At 41.8% G+C, this 23,279-nt stretch overlaps 1 pseudogene; it reads right to left on the reverse strand.

Annotated features, from left to right (window-relative positions):
* LOC133404964 (contactin-3-like) overlaps window positions 1-23,279 on the reverse strand; it is an 86,471-nt pseudogene that overhangs the window by 17,229 nt on the left and 45,963 nt on the right.

The following is a 23,279-nucleotide window of genomic DNA, read 5'->3' on the forward strand; positions in this document are numbered from 1 at the left end:
ACTCTAAATTGCCCGTAGGTGTGACTGTGTGTGCGAATGGTTATTTGTTTGTATGTGCCATGCGATTGGCTGGCAACCAGTCCAGGGTGTACCCCGCCTCCTGCCCGATGACAGCTGGGATAGGCTCCAGCACGCCCGCGACCCTAGTGAGGAGAAGCGGCTCAGAAAATGGATGGATGGATGTTTTTGAATTCAAGACGAAGTTTTTTGGTGGGAGGCTGGTAATCAAGTTGTCATATTTGCCAATTCTCTATAGTGTTTTTGAATTCAAAAGCTTCAAGAGTGTAAACAGTTTTATTTGTGGTAATGGTGCTTCTTGGCATTTTGACATGAGATCCATTGTTGTGTGTGGCCACTGTATTGACTATGTTACCCTGTAATTGACAGCCACTGTGAGAAGTGCAAGCAGGCAATTTTCTTTTGTTCCGGTGCAAACAGTCTGTCTTGTTGCCTGTTGTGATGTTACAAAGCACTGTATAATTTCGGCTATAGCAGCAGCCCAACCGAACCGACCGTTTCCAAGGCAACGCAGTTTCTAAGCGAATGACCAGGTTGATGACCAACATTTGAATTGTGTTGTGTGCGATTTCTGTTTCTGAACTGAAAAGAGTAAAATGTACCTCATAGCCGAGAGCCCTTTCAGGGGTGAAGGAGAGAGCCTGCCAGTTCACCTCGATCTCATGAGCTGAGACACTTCTGGCCCAAACTCCCACTGGCACCCCACTTGGCTCTGAAGCAGACAATAGGAGCCGGACTGAGCGTCGCAGTCTTCTTATATCAGCAGACAGAATAAATCTGTCTCTCTAAACATGAATTACATTTGTAGAATCCCCAAATGTTGGCAATAATCCAACAGAATTAACCTTTTGCAGCGTGTGAATCTAAATGTCAGTTTAGAGTTTTAAAAATAGATATTTTAAAGCAATCTTCTTTGTGTTTGAAAATGTCCACACTTTTCAACCCTCCATTTGAAGATATATTTGCTTGCATCACACGCCTCGTGGCTTTCTCGAGCGCTTTCAACAAAACCACTTTCATGATCTTTGTCCTTTTTTGGCATTCACAAAGTTTTGTAGCCTTGCAAACATTTTTTCTGGTTCTCATTGGCTTACCTATCTCTGCAGAGTAGATGGTGACCACGGGGCTGAAGGGACCCTGCCCTTTGCTGTTATATGTGCCAACCTTGACATGGAAGGGGGAGAAGGGCGCAATGCTTTCATTGCGGTACACATAGCGGGATGCGCCAGGGGCAGAGGTGGCCACGTGGGTCCAGCTGACTTCTCCAAAGGCGCGGAAAGCAATGATGTAACCAAAACTTTCGCCATTCTGTAGTTCTTCAGGGACAGGCTGAGATTGAAACACAAAACTATAGTGATATTAAAACATATACAAACCACTCACGTTCATCGCGCCCTTGGGCCGACGCGATCGGTTTGTGTGACCCTCAAATTGCTTTTGAGACCTACCTGACAATATGGAAAGAGGAAAATGGCTTTAAAAATGTCTAAGCTCACAACAGGGTATCTTTTCAATTGAAAACATTATTTCTGCTTATATATGGTGCTGAACAAATTTGTGAGACGTTCTGTTGTAAAGGTGAGAATGAAACTCAACATTTTAATAGGAATAAGGAATAAAATCTTAAGTAAGCTTAATTCACCCCTTTATACCCACATTCTCACTGGGGTCAATGAGGTCTGGTAATTATAACTAAAGTTCAGAGTGTATTTTTCAACTTGTCATATAACAGCAATACAAACGATCACAAAAAAACAACACTTCAATATACTGATATAAAAACAACAACAGAATTTCTTTTTTTTTAAAATATGCATGTACATGACACATTTGCCTGACCACTTATTGCAAGGCAGAATTCATGTGAGCCAATCATAACTGCCCCATAGACCAATGAATAAATCATATGCCTGCCATGTCCAAAGGCTTTTTGAATGGTAAACTAGGGTGCTTATGGAGCTGTGTGTTTGGACAAAGTAAATTTAATGACACACATTAATTATCGACAACGATTTTAAGCTAGGCGGCACGGTGGCCGACAGGTTAGAGCGTCAGCCTCACAGTTCTGAGGTGCGGGTTTCAATCCCCGTCCCCGCCTGTGTGGAGTTTGCATGTCCTCCCCGTGCCTGCATGGGTTTTCTCCGGGCACTCCGGTTTCCTCCCACATTCCAAAAACATGCATTAATTGAAGACTCTAAATTGCCCGTAGGTGTGACTGTGCGTGCGAATGGTTGTTTGTTTGTATGTGCCCTGTGATTGGCTGGCAACCAGTTCAGGGTGTACCCCGCCTCCTGCCCGATGATAGCTGGGATTGGGTCCAGCACGCCCGCGACCCTAGTGAGGAGAAGCGGCTCAGAAAATGGATGGATTTTAAGCTACCTGTGCCACTTCATTGCAACATCCTTGCATTGTGAAATTGGCTGAAAAATAGTAAACATACCAAAGCCTTGAAAATCATCATCCAGTTAGTCTCACACTTCTGGGGTTTATGATCTATTTAAAACGAACAACATGAGATCGATGACTTACCTCCCATGTGATGACCAACTCTGACCTGCTTCCGCCTCCTCCGCCAACATCACCTGGCGCTGCATCAGGGACTACACAACAGAGAACTTGTCAACACCTCCACACAAGAAACTCTTGAAAGGGAACAAAGGCACTCAGAGAGCAATGACATCTGCCAAGGTTTCAAGGTGATAAAGATAAAACCAGAATTAGAATTTGTCTCTGGATTCAAGGGTATACATGCAATAAGACCCTACTCGATGTGATTTTGATGAGACTTCAGGCTCTGAACATGTTTAATGGGATTTTCAATGTGGAAATTTAATTACTGCCATCCAGATCAGATCGGGATGAAACTCAGTTTGCCATTATTGCGTCCACAGCCAATTTAGCTGAAATCAAGTAAGATTTGACAAAAGATTTTTAAAAGTTTCACACGTCACAAATGATTGTTTTATTTTTTTATGATGTGGCACACTGTGCGATGCGGTTGAAGCCGATTGGACTGGACCATTGCATAGCCTGCGCAGGCGTTTGATGCTGTACATACAGTAAAATGTACTTTATCACATTTATTAAACCATAAAACGATATATTCATGATCAGGGAAGAGATGGGTTGCTAAAGAACGTAGACGTTGGAGAGAATAAAAGCGAGTGTAGATAAAGTGGGTACGGAAAGTATTGAGATCCCCTTAAATTTTTCACTCTTTGTTATATTGCAGCCATTTGCTAAAATCATTTAAGTTCATTTTTTCCCTCATTAATGTACACACAGCACCCCATATTGACAGAAAAAATGAAGGTGCAATGAACCTTGAGATGGTTCTACAACTTCATTGGTGTCCAGCTGTGTTTGATTATACTGATTGGACTTGATTAGGAAACCCACACACCTGTCTATGTAAGACCTTACAGCTCTAAGTGCATGTCAGAGCCAATGAGAATCATGAGGTCAAAGGAACCCTGAAGAGCTCAGTGGCCTCCATAATCCTTAAATGGAAGACGTTTGGGACCATCAGAACCCTTCCGAGAGCTGGCCATCCAGCCAAACTGAGCAATTGGGGGAGAAGAGTTAAAGAAGAACCCAAAGATCACTGTGGCTGAGCTCCAGAGATGCAGTCGGGAGATGGGAGAAAGTTCTAGAGAGTCAACCATCACTCCAGCCCTCCACCAGTCTGGGCTTTATGGCACAGTGGCCTGACGGAAGCCTCTCCTCAGTGCAAGACACATGAAAGCCGCATGGAATTTGCTACAAAAAAAAAAAAAAAAAAAAAAAAAAAAACACCTGAAGGACTCCAAGATGGTGAGAAATAAGATTATCTGGTCTGATGAGACCAAGGTAGAAATTGTTGGCCTTAATTCTAAGTGGCATGTGTGGAGAAAACCAGGCACTGCTCATCACCTGTCCAATACAGTCCCAACAGTGAAGCATGGTGGTTGCAGAATCATGCTCTGGGGGTGTTTTTCAAGTGCAGGGAAAGGGAGACTGGTTGCAATCGAAGAAAAGATGAATGCGGCCAAGTACAGGGATATCCTGGACGAAAACCTTCTCCAGAGTGCTCAGGTCCTCTGACTGGGCCGAAGGTTCACCTTCCAACAAGATAATGACCCTAAGCACACAGCTAGAATAACGAAGGAGTGGCTTCAGAACAACTCCGTGACTCTTCTTGAATGGCCCAACCAGAGCCCTGACAAAAACCCAATAGAGCATCTCTGGAGAGACCTGAAAATGGCCGTCCACCAACATTCACCATCCAACCTGACAGAACTGGAGAGGATCAGCAAGGACGAATGGTAGAGGATGCCCAAATCCAGGTGTGAAAAAGACTCATGGCTGCATTAGCTCAAACGGGTGCTTCTACTAAATAGTGAGCAAAGGGTCTGAATACTTATGGCTGTGTGATATTTCAGCTTTTCTTTTTAATAAATTTGCAAAAATTTAACTGTAATGATTAACTTAATGATTTTAGAAAATGGCTGCAATATATCCATCCATCCATCCATTTTCTGAGCCGCTTATCCTCACAAGGGTCGCGGGAGTGCTGGAGCCTATCTCAGCTATGAACAGGCAGGAGGCGGGTTACACCCTGAATTGGTTGCCAGCCAATCGCAGGGCACATAAAAACAAACAACCATTGGCACTCACATTCACAACTACGGGCAATTTAGAGTCTTCCATTTCATTAAACTAAATTGTTGAAGAAGCATACAACAACACTCGTTAGATATGGATGAGCAGTCCAATCAGAAAAAATATAGTGGATAAGGAGTGACAAATTTAAGGGGGTCTGAATACTTTCTGTACCCACTGTATTTTAAAGGAGTCCCGCTGACCCCATTCATTTGAACATACCCAGCGAGGTACGTACGTTAGGCATACATTTTGGTCACAAGCTTCACTTTTTCATCCACAGGCACATTATACATTATGAATATCGTTAAGTATTGATGTAAAACACAACATTTGATGCTTTATATAGTCCAATTATTTGGCTTGGGCTGGTGCAGCGGTCGTTCAGTGTCTTGCTTGTTTAAACCTGTATGGATGTATTTTTAGCGTGAGTGACGCAATTCCTAGGAATCCCGGCGCTTTGCAGGCAGGACATGCTCTGCCCCAATATTACTGGCTCCAGGACACACGCCGCTGTAATATGATTGGCTGCTGTATCCTGGTAGAACACACTCTACTGCTTCCAAATGGGAAAAGAAGTATGTGACTTAAGTGTGGTGGCATTAATATGAATCCCACTAACCCTCACCCACAGTAATCCTAACCTTAACCCATCGTAACCGACTTTAACCCATCGTATCCCGCCTTAACCCCAACCCTAGCCCTAAACCTAACCATAACAAACTTCTTGGTTTTTATTTTTACAAATGTGATACATATTTGGGATGGTCATCTCATTACATTTGCGTAGCCTGCCCTTGCTGCGATCCAGGAGCCAATCATGTTGTAGCTGGGTGTGTTTTTCCAGGAACGCACGTGGGATTCCTAATAAAACGAGTAAAAGCTTCTGTGCATTTTGAGTGGCTGGAATCTGCGACGTTGCGATGTCAAGCGCCGGCGATTCAAATTTTGAATTGCAGCAAAAACCGTGGCCGACTGATTGGCCATTCAGGATCAGAATCATCTTTTCATGAAAACAGTTGCCAAACACTGCACACTACATGTCGGGTACGCCCGTGTCGCTCGGTGTGTGACAACCTTAATGAAACACAAATCCAGACCCAAACAAAAAACTGGCAAGGAAGTACATACAGAATTAACCAAACAGATGTTGACAAAGACACACAAGAAAAATTTTACATCTTTTTTAATTTGCCAAATGATTTTAGATAATTACATTATGTACCTGCATCCTCTGTCCTTGTCTTGACTGACACAGGGCTGGGTTCCCCAACTCCCACACTGTTTCTTGCCAATACTCGAAACTCATACTCCACCCAGGCATTAAGGTCCACCACAGTGGCTGTCAGCGTGCTCCCGTCGATTGTCTCTGGAACTACAAAAACACAGAAAATACACAATTGAGACAAGTCTGTCATGGAAATTCTCTGGAAAATCATACAAATGGCAGTATACTGAAAACTTCACAAATACCTGCCATTAAGACCAAAGTTATTTTATAACAGTTACATAACATTCATTAATAAAAATAACTACAAATAGAAATGTTACATAAATAAATAATATGTTTGTTCTCTTATAGCAAAAGTGCAGGCAGCACAGTCAGGCGCATGGTTAGCATGGTGACCAGGCAACAGGCAAAAGGATATAGATTTGATTCTCAGCCCTTCCTGTGTGGAATTTGCATGCTCTCCTCATGCTTGCGTGACGTTTCCCCAGTACTGTGGCCTTCTCCCATATTCCCCCTGCAAAAATGTATGCTTATTGAAGACTCTAAATTAAGGTGTGAAATGTGAGTCTAGTGAGTGTGGTTGTCTCTATGTGGCATGTGCTTGAATGTGATATTTTGTGTAAGAATACCATCACTCGTTTCTGGTGTAAATATAAGGGGGCTTTCCACTGAGGAAGATGAGCCATTGAAAAAAAATAATGTTGGCCAGGGAAAATGACTTTTGATGAGTGTAGATTTGGGATTTGCCACCCATTTTCTCATTTTGTAATCTCAGGACAATTTGTATGATTGAGAGGTGAGTAGCAGATTGGGGTCTATAGTTGTGAATGGTCACTGGAAGTTCAGATTTATTGGTCTGCAGTGCAGAAAAGCAGCTGTTTGTTCCCCAACTGAATTTATCCATCGATCCATTTTCAACACTCCTTACCTGGTTAGGGTCGCGGAAGCCTATCCCAGCTGACTTCAGGAGAAAGGCGGACTACACCTTGAACTGGTCGGCAGTCAATCGCAGGGCACATATAGACATGGACAACCATTCGCACTCACATTCACATCATCACTGAGTGGGAACTGAACCCACGGTGCCCACACCAAAGTCGCAAAGCTCTGTTTTTATCTCATTTTGCCTAACAGAGCTGGACAATGGACCATCTGAGGACTTTTTATTTTATTTTTTTACTTTACCTTTTTAGGCTATATTCCAAAATTTATTGGATCTTTTTGCTCCTTAGGATTCACCACAGACTCAACTCTTTTTGCTCTCTATCGGTTAGACCAATTAATGTACTGGGATTAGATTTTACAGTATCAAGTGCTGGAATAAATTACTGCAATGGATGATCTTTGACAACCTCATTGTTTTGAAGGTCCCTGACAGAGTTGTTGGTTAAAAAAAAAAAATGAAAAAAAAATCTTGAAGGCCTACCTCAAATGAATTGCCGCACCAATAGTGTGGTTTGCATTGAAACGTGTGGCAAGCCTGGTGATGCATGTGGTTGGCACGTCTAACGGACTGGGGTCACTGGGCTCTAAGGATCCTGTGTTCAATTCAAATGCTTGGCCCTCTCTGTATGGAGTTTGCGAGCATGGAAGAGAATATTCCATGCTCGCATACTCCATTTTCTTCCCCGCCTGATTAATCGGAATCCCTAAATTAACCTCTAGGGATGGATATGAGTGATTATGATTGTTTGTCTGTATATTATGTGTCCTGTGATTAACTGGCAATCAGTCCAGAGTACACCTTGTCTCTCAATCAAACTTACTGAGGATAGTCCTCAGCTCCCAGAGACCCTCAATGACATAAGCGGTAGAAAATGGATGGATAATTGAACTAAATTGAGAAGAAGAATGTTTTTTAATGAGTCAAAGTGCTCACCAGCTACATATTTCATTATTTTCTCCTGTTATTTAGCAGTGCAGCCTTGTATAGAAGTTCCAATAGTCCTTTGGAGGATGCATTTATCTATAACATGACACGTACAATACTTCTATAACAGTTGCCTTGGGAATGGGAATTTATTTAATTTCTGGAACTCAGATGTTTAACCCTAGACAATTATGCAAGTACATTCTTGGCTCTCAATGCCTCACGTTATTCAAAATGTCTTATCATTCAACAGACCATATTTCCTTCCACTAACACTTTGCTCTTTTGAAAATTTTTCTCATTTGTTTTGTGTAAATAATTGAAAAAATATAAATTTGCTGTATCAAGGGAACTTGCAAGGTAAGAATTTTATTGCTCATTATCACCAATGTGTTTGTGCATATCACAATAAATCTCTGGAATATTATTATAAATTATTGTGACAGCATTACAATTTTGACCTTGCTTAAAGGGCATCTTAAATGATGATTTTTAACATCTTCACCATTTTTTACACACATGACACATTTTACATACATGACAAGGAAAAAGAATCTTGTCTGTGCTTACTGCTCTTATACTGTAGCATGTGGTGCAGTCAAACACAGCACACCATGTACATAACATTGTCTGTCAAAGTACAGTGACTGACCTATGAGAGGTATCATAGTGCCACAAGGCATGCAGACCGCTGGAAAATACAAAGACGAATAAAGATGAAATATAATATTAGGCTAACTGTTGTCTGTTCTTCTCCTTGTCATTATATTGTGGTGAATGACTTGTGAGACATGTTATACAAAGCAACACAACCAGTTGCTCCTCTTTGTGTGCGGCAACAGTGCAAGCTTTATGATGTTTTGAAATGGCTATTGTTGCGTGTCACATCACAATCGCAAAGTCTGGAGCTCAGCTCAACTTGGTTTTGAGCACACACAATAATGATTTGCGAGCATATATAATGCACAGGTTTATCATCGTTAGCCCTGACTGTTTTCTGAGCAGATCGGGGAGAAAAAGATTCATTCTTAACACACCCCACACCACAGGATAATTGCTCACAATAATCTTTAAGAAACATTTGACAATCGGTGCTTTGCTGACTTTGATTGCAAGGGAGGGGAAAATGCTCAAATTTGGCTCGATTGTCAGTTTGTCTGTTAGTGAGGCATGTAGGGTCCATTTTGAACACCAATTGCCAAATACAGCTCCTTGTATAATAAAAGGTTAACCTGAAGAAGATGAGGACTTTGGTTTGACTGACAGAGGTGTAAAGTGGTTCTGGTGAGCCCCACTGACCACCATATCGATAAAGCAAGGCACCACCCCCTCCCCTACAGAGCCTTCTCTTGTGCAGCTGACCTCTAACTCTGCCCTCTTCGCTCATGGCAGTTGAATCTCCCAACGGAGGGCCACGAGATTTCTGAGAAGGTGTGCAATTAGATGAACGTTTCTTTGAAGAGTTACCTACCAGTATTAACCCTTTGCCAGCCCACAGTGAAAAGCGTCCTCGTCTGAATGATATAATTGATGAGGGGGCTCCCATTGTCCCGTCCGGGGCTCCACACCAGCTGGGCTGTGCTGTCTGTCACCTCCTCCACTGTCACAGACTCTGGTGGACTGGGGGGGCCTGTCTCGATCACAAGGACACACAGTGAGAGGTACGCACATGCGCAGCCACAGGCAATACTACACAACATGGGTTTGCATGCATGCGCTGCACTCACACAGCTCCAAGGAATGTGTTGGCATGAATAAAATATTTCTCCCCGTGATTGTCAGAAAGCCTTAACTCCTTTAAATCGATATTAGCGAGGGGAAATATTTCTTAAGTTTCGAGTTCGAAGAGAGGTGATGCCCTTCACAAGGAATTAAAATTTGATTCACAATTTATCCCCCAATATTCACTCAAGCTGCAATCCTTCCCTTTCATGGTCCTCCTGGTAATTGATCGATGAAACAGCAGACGCAAGTAGATGCCGGGAGTCACGTAAAAAAAATGAAAGTTAAAGATGAAAAAGGGCCTCATAGTTGAGAAGGATCAGCATTTAATCATTTATTTCTATTACTCCTCCTTTTGAGAAGTGTTTCATCCTCATCTACTGTTTCCTGTTCTAATGAAGGTGTCAGCTCATCAGAAATAATAGACCACGAGAGCGCTTTGAGGTGCACCGCAGAATAACAACATCTCAAGCCCGTTTACAGACTAAAGTGGCTCTTAAACAGAGGCAAATTATATACTCTAATTAGTAAAGGGGTTAAATCTTTTTTTAACAAGTAAACAATAGATTTTGTGGTATACTGAAGTTGTACACTAAACCTGCAACCTCAATTATGTATTTCAATATTAACCTTGTGTTTTCCACCCTGCTGACATACATTTAAAACAGAGAGATATTGATCACAGTAAAACTAATTCTTAATAAGCTCTTAAGAAAAATAAAAATGTATGGCCTCGCTCAAAAATAATAATGAAGAATCAAAGGCAATCAACACTAAATTCTCCATTCTCTAAATTAGATTTTGTTAGATGTAGCAAGAGCGAGCTGTCACTATTTCAAATAATGTGTTCTTAATAAGGGCATATTTCCTAGTTCTTTTATGAATACAAATAAGTCTTGGGGCCTGGTGGTTAGCACATCTGCCTCACAGTTCTGAGGACCGGGGTTCCCAATACGGTTTGCATCTTCACCCCACATCCCAAAAAACGTGCATGGTAGGTTGATTGAAGACTCTAAATTACCCATAGGTGTGAATGTGTGCACGAATGGTTGTTTGTTTATATGTGCCCAGCGATTGGCTGACGACCGGTTCAGAGTGTACCCCGCCTCCCGCCCGGAGATAGCTGGGATAGGCTCCAGCAGCCCGCGACCTTAGTGAGGATAAGCAGTGAAAAAAAATGGATGGATGGATGGATGTTACAACATGGGTGAAACGATCAAATTATCAACATATATTCAGGATGAGGACAATGACAACCATTTTAAAACTCATCTACATGGTATTGCCTTTAAACACTGACTTTCCTGAGGGCAAACGTGTAGTGTCTGTGAAGTACTCACTGGAGTGGTATCAAAAACATTCCAATGGTAAGGCTAAGTATAATTAGCAGTGGGTGAAGAGGGTGCAATTATCATTCTGGAGTGCCAAGAGAAAAGATAATTGACCTTCAGTGCCATGAGAAGATTGCAAAAATGTACCTAATGCTGTGTTCAATTAAAATTAATAAATTGTTCACGACCCAGCCAGCCCCCTACTGGTCACATTCCCAGTTCAATATACACTTTATGACCAAAAATATTCAGATACATCTTTCAATTATCAGAATTAGAATCAGAATCAGAATCAGAATCATCTTTATTTGCCAAGTATGTCCAAAACACACAAGGAATTTGTCTCCGGTAGTTGGAGCCGCTCTAGTACAACAGACAGTCAATTTACAGAACACTTTGGAGACATAAAGACATTGACAAAAAACAATTGTGCAAAAAGATGCAGAGTCCTCTAGCACTTAGAGCAGTTCGAATGACTAATATTGCAATAGTCCGGTGCAATAACCATTGTGCAAAGGGCGCTGAGACTTCAGGGAGTGTATGCGGTTTAAAGTGAATTATTAATTAATCAATCATTCAGGCATGGGGATTTAGGATAATTTACGATATTGTGACCTCACAAATGATCTTCTTGATAAATGGGATCAAATTCCCCCAGAAACACCGCCAACATCTTGAAGAAAGTCTTCCCAGAAGAATGGCAGCTGTTGTAGCTGATAAAGGGCGCATTGAATTTTGCAATGATGCAATGGCCAGGTGTCCCTATATTTATGTCCATGTAGTGTATCTCAAGTCTTGGTGACACTACATGCCTAGCCTGTGCTCCCCTTCACAACTCACACAACAATAAAAACTATTTTCCCCAGCACCAAAACCTCTGTGGAAAAAAAACAACCACAAACATCTAAATTACAGTACAGTAATCCCACGCTACATTATGGTTCACTTATTGCGGATTCAGTGCATCGCAGATTTTTCATTATAATTTTTTTAAAGAGATAGACATCTCTGATACAGTTTGCTTTATTGGCTATATGATTTTAATGTAACATAAGGTCAATTGGGCTCTTATTCTTAGCAGAAAAGTAAACTTTAATGAGTACTCCCAATTCATACATTTGGTAACTCACCAAAAAGCCATTGTTTAAAACCCAAACCACACTCAAAGAAATGAATTCAAAATACAAACCTTATCCCTAAAATAGCTAATGCACACTCATAACATTATTGACAGGAACAAATGCAAGTAAAGAGCAAGGTTTAGCTTGATTTTCAAGTAGTTAAAAACAATTTTTGAGACCACCTTAGAATTTTCACTCTTTTTTATATTGCAGCCATTTGCTAAAATCATTTAAGTTCTTTTTTTCCACATTAATGTACACACAGTACCCCATATTGACAGGAAAAAAAACGGAATTAATTTTTTTTTTGCAGATTTATTAAAAAAGAAAAACTGAAATATCACGCAGCCATAAGTATTTAGACCCTTTGCTCAGTATTTATTAGAAGCACCCTTTTGAGCTAATACAGCCATGAGTCTTTTTGGGAGGTTTTTCACACCTGGATTTGAGTGTCATCTGCCATTCCTCTTTGCAGATCCTGTCCAGTTCTGTCAAGTTGGATGGTGAACATTGGTGGACAGCCATTTTCAGGTCTTTCCAGAGATGGTCAATTGGGTTGAAGTCAGGGCTCTGGCTGGGCCATTCAAAAACAGTCACGGAGTTGTTCTGAAGCAACTCCTTCGGTATTTTAGCTGTGTGCTTAGTGTCATCGGCTTTTTTGAAGGTGAAACTTCGGCCCAGTCTGAGGTTCTGAGCACTCTGGAGAAGATTTTTGCCCAGGATATCCCTGTAACAGGGATCTTGTTTTTCATATTTTCTTCAATTGCAACCAGTTTCCCTGTCCCTGCAGCTGAAAAAAAAAAACACAGCATGATGCTGCCACCACCATGCTTCACTGTTGGGACTGTATTGGACAGGTGATGAGCAGTGCCTGGTTTTCTCCACAGATGCCACTTAGAATTAAGGCCAACAATTTCTATCTTGGTCTCATCAGAGCAGAGAATCTTATTTCTCACCATGTTGGAGTCCTTCAGGTGTTTCTTTTTTTTTTTTTTTTTTAGCAAACTCCATGCGGGCTTTCATGTGTCTTGCACTGAGGAGAGGCTTCCGTCCGGCCACTCTGCAATAAAGCCCCGACTGGTGGAGGGCTGCAGTGATGGTTGCCTTTCTAGAACTTTCTCCCATCTCCCGACTGCATCTCTGGAGCTCAGCCATAGTGATCTTTGGGTTCTTCTTTACCTCTCTCACCAAAGCTCTTCTCCCCCAATTGGTCAGTTCGGATGGTCAGCTCTAGGAAGTGTTCTGATGGTCCCAAACGTCTTCCATTTCAGGATTATGGAGGCCACTGTGCTCTTAGGAACCTTAAGTGCAGCAGAATTTTTTTTGTAACCTTGGCCAGATCTGTGCCTTGCCACAATTTTGTCTCTGAGCTCTTCAGGCAGTTCCTTTGACTTCATGATTCTCATTTGCTCTGACATGCGCTGTGAGCTATATGGTCTTATATAGACAGGGGTGTGGCTTTCCTGTCCAATCAGTATAATCAAACACAGCTGGACTCCAATGAAGGTGTAGAACCACCTCTAGGATGATCAGAAGAAATGGACAGCACCCGAGTTAAATATATGAGTCTCACAGCAAAGGGTCTGAATACTTATAGCTGTGTGATATTTCAGTTTTTCTGTTTAAATAAATCAGCAAAAGTTTCAACAATTATGTTTTCTTCTGTCAATATGGGGTTCTGTGTGTACATTAATGAGGGGGAAAATGAACTTATATGATTTTAATAAATGGCTGCAATATAACAAAGAGTGAAAAATTTAAGGGGGTCTGAAATCTTTCCGTACCCACTGTATCTCACATGAATTACAGCTAGCAGCCCAAAATTATGTTCAATCACTAAATTAATATGCTGAAAAATTGCTGATTAGGATGTAATGATACAGACATGATAGAGAGTGATACACATTGTTGCAAGCCTCATAAACAAAAATAATCACATAATGTACAGTTGTTTTGGACTCTGACATTAAAACAACAGCTAGAGCACCCCTTAAATTATGTTAACTCACTAATTTAATATGCTGATTATTATTATTAATATTTATTAGGGTTTCGTTGATTTAAAAGGTAAATACGGTGGCGGCTGTGAGATTCCTTGTCACTCGCTCAAGCCAAACATTCATATATCATTGCACTCTCTCATATTAACACATCTATAGCACCCCAAAATCTTCAAGGTAGTCAGAAATTACTGTGAGCCCTCGGTTTATGACTGTACCAATTACAATGTTTCGAGGTCACCAATGGCAGACGAACTAGTTTTGCGCAGTGCCGTAAAAATACATGATCCCATAGCACAAGAAGGCCCACTCTGTTATGCCAAACTTTGCCATGCTTTTCAGTGGATTGTTTTATATTGATTAAGTGTTTTCATTCATTCATCTTCCATACCGCTTATCCTCACAAGGGTCGCGGGCGTGCTGGAGCCTAACCCAGCTATCTTTGGGCGAGTGGCGGGGTACACCCTGAACTGGTCGCCAGCCAATCGCAGGGCACATATAAATAAACAACCATTCACACCCACATTCACACCTTCGGGCAATTTTGAGTCTTCAATTAACCTACCATGCATGTTTTTGGGATGTGGGAGGAAACCGGAGTATCCGGACAAAACCCACGCAGGCATGGGGAGACCATGCAAACTCCACACAGGTGAGGCCGGATTTGAACCCGGGTCCTCAGAACTGTGAGGCAGATTTGCTAACCAGTCGTCCATAGCACCGCCTTATTAGGTGTTTTTCAAACAAATATTTACTGTAATTATGACTTTAATGTTACTGTTTACTGTAGATTAGTGATAGAATGCACCAGATTCCGATTTACATATATATTTTGGTTATGTCGCTGCCATAAGACTTCAGTGTAAACTGAAGACCGCTTGTCCGGTAAAGCGAATCCCAGGTCGGACTTGCATTTTATTTGGAAAAGATAACAGTTTTAATTAAATTTTATGCGGGTCCAACGTTATTATTTTGGGTAAAGGGCTTTCCTAAACAGAAAAAAATCAGTGACAAGATTTAAGTGAAATACTATGGCCATATTTTGTGCAATTTCAATATAAATTTTTACTATATTCATTGTACATTGTTGTCATGTTCATCTTCAGTTTCTTAATAAGATGGTCTGAAAAGCAGCGCTTTTGTCATTTTTCTTATTGTTATCAGTGGCCAATAATAATGATAACAATAAGAAAGGTTTCCACACAGCCTATCAGCTGGCAGTGTACTGGAAAGGAATATCTGAAATGACACATCGCTTGGTTGCCACTAGCTTCACGGTTTGCTGCCTAACCTTTGAAGCCGTTTGATGCGTGTGGAATGACACATCGGTGACAGCTGCCATCAGCAGGATGTTCTGTATAAATAATGCAGAGTCACAGGCAGGATTCACTTCACTTGAGATGCATTTCATTGTTTCCATTAAGAATGAGCCTTATTTCTACTTAGTCCTCAGCTATTACAGCTATTTGACTCCAAGATGTTCAACATATCTTCCAACTGAATCAAGAATCTGACAAACATACTGTACACTCACTGGCCGCTTTGTACACTACGGCATTTTTCTTTTTAGATATTAAAAATGTCTCTCAGTATGATGCTGTGCAACTTTACACCATTGCAAACTACATCCGCAGTAATCAACATGTTTGTATTACTGTATATATACAGTATGTACCCACATAATTATGTCTATGACTGTCATTTATGAAGGCAGATTTTTTCATATGCAGTCATACACTCGAAAAGGTGGTACAACTGCGAATCCAACAAAAATGTCCAGGTTGTGGGAATTGCCCTCAGTGAGCATATAAAGGATTAACTTAAGCACAGAAGGGTAGACATAATGACAAAACCAAAAACATATGACAATGACTTTTGAATTTCAAATGGTTCATGCAATGTTGGTCAAAACATTTATTGCCTATCTACCTCAATACAAAACAAAGATATAACTAATTAACTACCAGAGTTGCTTGTGTATAATGCACTCCCAAGTATAACACACACCACAAAAATTGACCTCAGAAATCAGGAAAAACCTTCTACCTACTGTATGTATAATGCGCACCATTGATTTGCTGTTATCCATATACTGAAAACATGAAATATTACTTACCATGAACAATGATGGCTCTTGAAGTGAATTAACTATGGACATTGCAGTATTTTAGTCCAATATTTAGTATTCAATCCTCGACAGCCTGTCTTCTTGCTGCCCTCACTCTCCTCTTCAAAATATGTTTTTTTCATCCAGTCACATATGCCGAGAAGTTAATACAATAGACCCTTGTTCGTTTCCGTTGTTGTTTTTTTTGTTATCATGTTTCTTTGACAATCAAGTCAGCGATCATGTCAGCGAGGGTAAGCTGAGCAGAGCCACATCGTGGCATAGGACAATTCTAACGTCACATTCATCTAATGGATTCAAATATTTGAATGAATACACAGTATTATTATTTCAATGCCATAATAATAATAGTAGCTAACTTACAATTACACTTGTAAGAAATTTGCAATTAGGCCTGTCACGATAATTACTATATCGACTTATTGTTCAGATAAAATGGACACGATAGTTTGTCCGGACTCGATAAATTGTCATTATTGTGGTGAGCCAGCGTGTGGATCACACAGTGAGCCGACAGTGTTGGACGGCTGTAGCATTTGCCGCAAGTGGGCTCATGGAACGCCAGCAGACCAGTACACTCTTGCCGGTGTTGGCTCCGTCCAATACTCCGCACTCCACAGCCTTGCTGCATATGCAGCGCATAGATTCAAACAACAGAGACACTTCAGGGAAAGTTAACTGTTGTGTTCACTGCGTTAGTGAGTTAATGAACTAAACAGCGCGCTCCACCGTGGCAATGCTCCGAGTTGTTGTGTGCGTTAGTCCCCAATTAACACACACTGGAAAGTTAACTGTTTATTATGTTCGCTAGCCTGTGAGCTATTGAGCTCGCAAGCTAAGGCCGTACGGAAAATTATTAAATGAATGAATATCGTCTTAAAAAATATATCGTGACAGGCCTAGTTGCAATGTTACTGAAAATGCTTCCTGCACAGTTTATAAGGTTCTGTGATGGTGAGCTAATCTACTTTAAAGGTTCCACTCTAGTTATTGTATGTTGTACCAACTGTACCTAATGTTGTGACCTGCAAGCAGTGTTGCCATAGTTACCTTGAAAAAGTAACTTAGTTAAGTTACTGATTAGTTGAGCTTAAAAGTAACTTAGTTACTTTACTGATTACTTGATTTTAAAAATAACTAAGTTAGGAAAAAGTTACTTTTTAGTTACTTTCAGGAGCTACCAAGTGGCAGGAATATCACTTATCCACAGAACAAAAAAAGCATTATCTTAACCCTACCCATTACTTGGAAATGTATGCCATACAAGTTACAGAATGATGTCATCAACATGAACTAAAAACTTAAATATTAGTGTAGTTGAAGCCAGATTAAATCAGAAACTTAGTGCAGACTTGACATGCCAACACAGTACAGTAAGTACCTAAACGTAAACAACCACACCATTCTCAGTACACTTCTCTAAAGACTCTTATCTGATAGATAGATAGATAGATAGATAGATTCAGTCCACATCTCTAAAGACTCTTAACTGATAGATAAATGCCGATTGTGGTCCATGAAGGCAACTGTGTGTGCGTGTGCATGCGTTTCTGTGTACTACGTGACGTCAGCCGTGCAGCGCATTCAACCATTTCGGACTCCAGACGAAGTTGAAAGCTCTCACCTTTCATTGTAAATATTATTTAAGCTAAGTATTGTAAGTCCTTCAGTGAGTCAGTTCTTACCCTCCATGACCGATTTAGGACCGCGCACTTCAGTATGAATAATTAACCCACAATGCATTTCGCGATTAACACGCCAGTAAAACTGTATTCTTAATGTGGAAATAAAAAAGTCACAACAATCAAATACACTTTTTACAGGGGAAAATAACAAAAATAGTGTGGCGACAGTGTAATCGTGCATTTCTTTGCACTTTTATGGTACTGCACCTTCACTGTGCATTGTTTAATAAACAGTCACTTCCCAATCGTGTTCTTCTATTTGTTGAAAAAAAGAGCGGTCTTGGTTAAATGCTTCTGCACAGCTGGACTGCTCTTTGTTCGAATCACCAGCTACAAATTCTTACTTGGTGAGAGACATTGATGACGCAAAAGTAGCTTTTGTTGATTTGAAGACGTAACAGTAATCTAATTACATTCCTGGGAAAAGTAACGCGTTACTTTGCTCGTTACTCAAAATGGCGGTATTTGGGAGTTTGTAACGCGTTACTGGCTTCACTGCCCGCAAGTGCATGCTTCTAACCTTTTTTTCATGCTGAGCATCCTCTGTCCACTTGTTTGGCATTTAACGCATTTGTGTAGTGTCAATTTGAGTCGCAATTTGGCACACTGATCCAATCGAGAAGCTGAGTTCCTCTCACCCAGCTGCCATAAAAATCAGCTGTTAAATAAAAAATGTCTTTACAGCCCGATGAAGGTCATGACAAATGGTGCCCTGAGAGTCATGCATGCAGAATATTGACCATAATAGAGGAAAGATAGCTGACATTAAAACAAGCCGTTGTATTTGTTGTAATCAAGCGAGAAAAAAAAGTACAAACAAAAACACATAAAACCTGGGGAGTAATCTTGATGACAATGTCGGCAATTTAGCCTCCCTCCATTCAGCAGCTGAAACCAAACCTATTTGAGGTTAAAAGCCTGAGTGAACAATATGTACCCAGAGGGAAGCATGCATGGATAATAATGTCTTCTCTCAGATAAATTGTGCTTTATCTTTTTGCCGCAAAGCAGTTTGCCAACACGGAAGACACACAGTAAAGTGTTTTTTGATCAATTTGTGGCTTTCACACATTTTAAAAGTTAGGGTGCGATTTTAAATGTTTGTCTTCCAGAGCTTACAAAACGACCCTGTGCTCTGAGCCCCATTTTAATTAGCGCATCCAGAGCAGTGGAGACGTTCTCTTACCTTTCACGATCAATACGGCCACGGCTGAGAGGCTTTCCACATCCGTGTCCACCACACAGATGTATTTTCCCGTGTGGTTTAGCTGAATATTCCTGATCATCAGATCTCCTGAAGTTCTCTGGCAAGGACAAAAGAAAGTTTTATGTTACATGAAAGATTACAGAGTGTGACAGCTTACTAAGGGGTGGAGCGGGGCAAGTTTAAGGTGTAGTAAATAAAGGGGAAAAGAAGAAAAACATTTTTTGCAGAGCCTGCAGATCTTTTAATTTACAGGCCTGTTTTGAAGAGATAACACAAATTTTACAGTACTTAACATAGCCCAACAAGATTCAGAATTTTTTATTTGGATAATGCGTGTCTTCTGGCTGGAAAGAAAGTGGCAAAATATCAAAAAGAAAATATCGTAGTTTTTCTTTTACATTTTAAAATGTAGCGGCACGGTGGGCGACCGGTTAGAGCATCTGCCTCACAGTTCAATCCCGTCCCTGCCTGTTTGGAGTTTGGATGTTCTCCCCATGCCTGCGTGGGTTTTCTCTGGGCACTCCGGTTTCCTCCCAGATCCAAAAACATGCATGGTAGGTTAATTGATGACTCTTAATTGCCCGTAGGTGTGAATGTGAGTGCGAGTGGTTGTTTGTTTGTATGTGGCCTGCGATTGGCTGGCAACCAGTTCAGGGTGTACCCTGCCTCCTGCCCGATGATTGCTGGGATAGGCTCCAGCACGCCCGCGACCCTAGTGAGGAGAAGCGGCTCAGAAAATGCATGGATTGATGTATTTTAAAATGTATTCATTCTGACAATTTTGTGGAAAGGCAATATTTTGCAGCACTATAAAGGATCCTGGTAACTTGGAGTATAATCCAGATGAGGGATTGTTGGCACCAAGGCTGCATTTCGCATGGCAAGCCGATACCCATCAACTGCGTCAGGAGTCTCACAGGCCAAAAAGGCCCGATAAGACTCCTTCTTCAGCTTGACGGCATCCCTCACCTCTGGTGTCCACCAACGTGTTCGGGGATTGCCGCCACGACAGGCACCGACTACCTTATGGCCACAGCTTCAGCCGGCTGCCTTGGCAAAGAAGGCGCGGAACATTGTCCACTCGGACTCAATATCCTCATCCTCCCCCGGAACGTGGGTGATGTTCTGCCGGAGGTGGGAGTTGAAACTCCTTCTGACAGGGGATTCTGCCAGACGTTCACAGCAGACCCTCACAAGAAGTTTGGGCCGGCCAGGTCAGACCGACATCTCCCCCTACCATTGGAGCCAACACACCACCAGGTGGTGATCAGTTGACAGCCCGCTCTTCACCCAAGTGTCCAAGATATGCGGTCGGAAGTCCGATGACACGACCACAAAATCGGTCATTGAACTGCGGCCTAGGGTGTCCTGGTGCCAAGTGCTCCTATGGAAACACTTATACATACATGATGTTCGTTATGGAGAATCCATGATGAGCACAGAAGTCCAATAACAGAACACTGCTTGGGTTCTGATTGGTGGGGGGGGGGGGGGGCGTTCCTCCCAATCAAGCACTTCCAGGTCTCATTGTCATTGCCCAACTCCTTCAGGAGAACGACCCCCTCCAAGGACTCCAAAAAGGGTGGTAGCCTAGGCACAAACAGTTAGGACCTGTCCCTCCACCCGAAGGCGGAGGAAGGCTACCCTCTCGTCCACTGGGATGAAACCCAATGTAAAGGATTTTGCCTGGGGCAATAAGTATACCCACACCTGCTTGGCGCCTCTCACAGTGGGCAAATCCAGAGTGGAAGAGAGTCCAACCCCTCTTGAAAGGACTGGTACCAGAGCCCAAGCTGTGTGTGGAGGTGAGCCCTAATATATTATTCGTAACTTCTCGACCTCACACACCAGCTCGGGCTCCTTTGCTGCCAGAGAGGTGATGTTCCACGTCCGTAGAACCAGCTTCTATAGCCGGGGATCGGATCGTCAAGGTCCCTGCCTTCGGTCACCGCCCAGCTCACACTGCGCTCGGCCCCTCCTACAGGTGGTGACCCCATGGGAAGGGGGACCCACGTTACCCTTTCGAGCTGTGCCTGGCCGGGCCCCAAGGGTGTAGGCCCGGCCACCAGGCGCTTGCCTTCCAACACCACCTCCAGGCCTGGCTCCAGAGGGACTCTTGTCCGGGCAAGGTAAAACGTCCTTCAATATTTGTATCCATTATAGGGGTCTTTTGAGCCGTGCTTTGTCTGGTCCCTCACTTAGGACCTGTTTGCCATGGGTGACCCTGCCAGAGGCATAAAGCCCCAGACAACAGCTCCTAGGATCATGGGGAAAGAGAATCCCCTCCACCACGATAAGGTAACATCTCAAGGAGGGGAGGTAACAAACCATTTGGGCAAAATGTAAAGGATAGTGAAAAAACTGTAGCCTTTAAAAATATTTTGTTAACACAGGTATATTTAAGTTTAGTTTAGTACTTTTCAGTCAAGGGTTACCCAGTCATCAAATAAAAACCTCATTTTAGCTTTAACTGAGTTTAAATGATGTTGCACTGGTCAATTGAGAGCTCAGGCAGATCACAAAACAGGGTGGGCATTTTCTAATCAGACAGAATCTTGTGGTATAGATGAAAAAGATTCACATTACAGATTTGTAAATGTGTGAGAAATTAAAATTTTCTGTTTAACAACGTCGCTACTTTGCCCCTTTTCAAGTTGCACATTCATTCCCACAACCTTCAAAGAGCAGTGGCAAGCAGTTGGACTTTTATGTTTGAACTATCATTGGTTTGCTGGATCATACAGAGAAGTGAAAAAAATGAGGGAATAAAATTGTGAGGACAAATGGTAAATTAGTGGGAAATTGTTCTCTTGGCATTGGCAGGGAAAATGTGGAAATTGTGCCAACATGGTTTAATTATGGAAATTAGATTCCTTGAAGCAGCAAAGTTAAGTTGATAATCTCTCTGAGCTGGGGACATTCAAGCATTTCTGGGGAAGGGAGTCTCTTTTCAGATCACACACACACACACACACACACACACATGCACACACACACACACACACACAAGCATGCACACGCAAATAATGATTAATCTCGACACGTGTGAGGGTGTTCTGAAAATGTACTGTCATTTGGGGCTTTGCCATGCTTTCATTCTTTTTAAAGACACCTTTAATTATGTGTATCCGCTTTCTTTTACGTGCGACAGACAATGTCAAAGTAACATTTGAAAGAAAAAGAGCAGCCAATCTAGTGAGAAATAAATGAACACGAGCAACAAAAGGGGTATTTTGACAGGGCAAGCGACTCAAATCCGAGTAAAATTAAGAGCTAGAGTAAAATTGAATCTCAGGGTCGCCCCATTCCACAGCCGATAGGTTTCATTCAAGCAGAATTGAGTAGCATCGCACAAGCTGCACTCGCTCATCAAGAACTATCTCAATGTCAAGCTTTCTCTTCAAACGAACAGCACAGATGAAGTGAAAGCAAGGGTGGAAAAGAGGTGCCAACTGCCCATTCACGCATTCTGAAGAGGAAGACGGCCGAAGGTCACTTACCCCGCCCACCAGCTCAAAGTGACCGTCATCAATGGCAATGAGCTGTCCGTTAAAGGCCCATGAAAAGGAAACGTCCAGGACCGGATCGCTGGTCACCTGACAGAGTAACACGATGCTCTCGCCTACGATGATTTCCATGTCAACTGGGCTCTGGGTGAATCTGGTTGGGTCTAGGACAAAAACAACAACAACAACATAATTTTCAATTATGGACAGCTCGTCTCACAAAGAAAGATTGGGGGTCTGGTACCTTTTAACCATATCACCCTTAACCTTAGAACAGAGGTGTCAAACTTTCCTCACTGGACACATTGTAGTTAGGGTTGCTCACAGGGGTCCGGTTACAGCGGTGAAACCATATAAATATATATAAACTCTAAGGGGTGTAGTGGAATGCCAAAAATCACGACTTGGTACATGCCTTGGTTTTAAGTTCACATTTCAGTTTACATTTGGTGTATTAGCGGAACAAAATGCAAAAGAAATTGCTTAAGTTTTGTCACCACAGGAAAAGACTCAATGACTTTAGACAATGAAATGAAACATATCTTGTCCCTTACCTAATACAGACCCTTTCCAAAAAAACTTAATATCATAGAAAGGTTTATTTATTTCCATAATTCCATTCAAAAAGTTAAACTTTCACAGATGATAGATTCAGGGACCACAATTTAAACAATTTCAAGTATTTATTTGTTTATTTTTACATAATTTGGGCTTCCAGCTCATAAAACCCACAAAATCGGGAATTAAAAAAAATAGAATCCTGTGAAGCCCAAATTTTGCACGCCATAGATGTTTTAAACTGAGTGTCACACACTAATC

Source organism: Phycodurus eques, chromosome 1, assembly GCF_024500275.1.
Source record: "Phycodurus eques isolate BA_2022a chromosome 1, UOR_Pequ_1.1, whole genome shotgun sequence".
NCBI classification, from domain to species: domain Eukaryota; kingdom Metazoa; phylum Chordata; class Actinopteri; order Syngnathiformes; family Syngnathidae; genus Phycodurus; species Phycodurus eques.